This window comes from Hipposideros armiger, unplaced genomic scaffold (genome assembly GCF_001890085.2).
Source record: "Hipposideros armiger isolate ML-2016 unplaced genomic scaffold, ASM189008v1 scaffold_288, whole genome shotgun sequence".
NCBI classification, from domain to species: Eukaryota; Metazoa; Chordata; class Mammalia; order Chiroptera; family Hipposideridae; genus Hipposideros; species Hipposideros armiger.
The window spans coordinates 602,382-604,816 of NW_017731638.1; positions in this window are offsets into that span (position 1 = coordinate 602,382).

Sequence of the window (2,435 nt, forward strand, 5' to 3'; positions counted from 1 at the left end):
GTTAGTAAAATTACATAGGTTTCAAGTGTACAATTCTGTAATACATCATCTATATATCACATTGTGTGTTCACCACCCAGAGTCAGTTCTCCTTCAATCACCATATATGAAATTGTTAAGTGGTATGGTAGTTCTTTTTTAAATTTTTTGAGAAATCTCTATATTGTTTTCCATAGTGGCTGCACCAGTTTATAATCCCAACAGTGTACCAGGGTTCCCTTTTCTCCACATCCTTTCCGATACTTGTAATTTATTGTCTTTTTGATAATAGCCATTCTGACAGGTGTGAGGTGGTATCTCATTTTGGTTTTGATTTGTATTTCCCTGATAATTAGTGATGTTAAGCATCTTTTCATGTGTCTGTTGCCATTTGAATGTCTTCTCTGGAGAAATGTCTATTCATGTCCTCTGCCCATTTTTTTTTATGTTGACGTGTATGAGTTCTTTATGTATATTTTGGATATCTATCCCTTATCGGATATCTCATTTGCAAATATCTTCTCCCATTCAGTAGGTTGCCTTTTCATTTTGTTGATGGTTTCCTTTTTAGTTTGATGTAGTCCCATTTGTTAATTTTTGCTTTTGTTGCCCTTGCCTAAGGAGACATATTAAAAAATATATATTACTAAGAACAATGCCAAAAAGTTTACTGCCTGTATTTTCTTCTAGAAGTTTTATGGTTTCTGGTCTCCCATTTAAGACTTGAATCCATGAGTTTATTTCTGTATATGGTATAAAAAAAGTGGTCTGGTTTTATTTTTTTGCATGTATCAGTCCAGTTTTCCTAATGTTATTTATTGAAGAGACTGTATTTTTTACCATCATACATTCTTGCCTCCTTTGTCATAGATTAATTGACCATATAAACATGGGTTTATTTCTAGGCTCTCTGTTTTGTTCCATTGATCTATATGTCTGTTTCCAAGTTGAATTTTAATTCCAAAAGGAACACGTTAATTCAAGTTGATTACTCTCTACAATTTCCTGACGAAATACTATTCAAGGGAAAACATAGGTAATGCTAGGATACCAAGTTTTGCAATTTTCATTAGATATGGATCAGCATTTAGTGATTTCCACCGAGAGGTTTTGGATAGCATGAGAACACTGATATTTCTTTTTTTTTNTATATATATATATTTTTTTCTCTCATATATATATATAATGGATATATATAATGAATATATATATATATATATATATATATATATATATATATTCATTAGCACTTTTACAAGAATCCTTAAGATAGGCAATACTTCCTTCTATTAAGAGCTTAGTACCTCTCAGCTGTTTTAGTGTATGAACTTGGATTAATAAAATTGTATTTTCTTCAAAATGCCCTTCTTTATTGAGACTTTAATTTAGAATGACCTCAAAACATAATTTACCCTTACTTAGGGCAAATTGATGAGGTTTCATTATGTGGTATGTCAAAGAAAGAGGCGGTACATACAGTCAGTACCCTTCTAACTAATTTTTCCCCAAAATGATTCAAAATGATTTTAGTCCCAACAAGCTCGTCATCTTTCTCATGCAGGCTTGCGGCTTTGATTCAATCTTTGGTTTCTCCCTCACCCACAGTTAATCTCTATAATCTCTATAGTTGATCTTAAATATTACTTGCCCTATAAGCTTATTGTGCATATTAAAAGGTACTGATAACGGTTTAAAACAACATCAGACACATTTTAAGCTAACTTGCTATATCTATTTTGTATGTATATATGTATGTATGTATGTATTATCTATCTATCATCTATCTAGCTATCATCTATCTATCACCTATCATCTGTCTATATCTGTCTGTCTGTCTGTCCTTCCATCTGTCCATCCATCCATCCATCCATCCACCTATCCATCCATCTCCATTATTATAATAGGCACCATAATAATGCCTCCTGCAAACAGCTCTCTATTTGTGCCTTCACCGATTTCCAGCTGTTTTCCTTTCAGTCTGGAGTACTGCCTGAACCTTACCATTGTATACCTGGCCCCAGTTCCTCTCTTCTCCAGGCTGAGAGACAAAGATAAGATTTCAGTGTCTTGCAGTTTCCTCAAACTGACATTTTGGCCCATCTCTCATGATGTAATTTGTCAAGTAATTCTCAAGATCGTTACTTTCAGGTTTTGCAATTTTTCTCTCTGTTTTAACATGATACTTTAAAAATAGACTACAGGAAATTTACAGATTAACCAGAGAAGGAAAAAAAATAAAGACTAAAGAAACAATAAAGAGCATGGCATTTTTTTTTTATCCCTCCAAATGCACTGGCTGAATAGTTGTGAAATATCTAGGAGAATCTAATATCTATGGGAACCGTTTTTTTTTTTTTGATTGCCCCCTTTTCAATACACAGAGCATGATACCCATTAGAGTAAAAAAAAAAAAAAAGCAAACAAGCAAACATGCAGTGATTGGAGCAAAGGCCTGA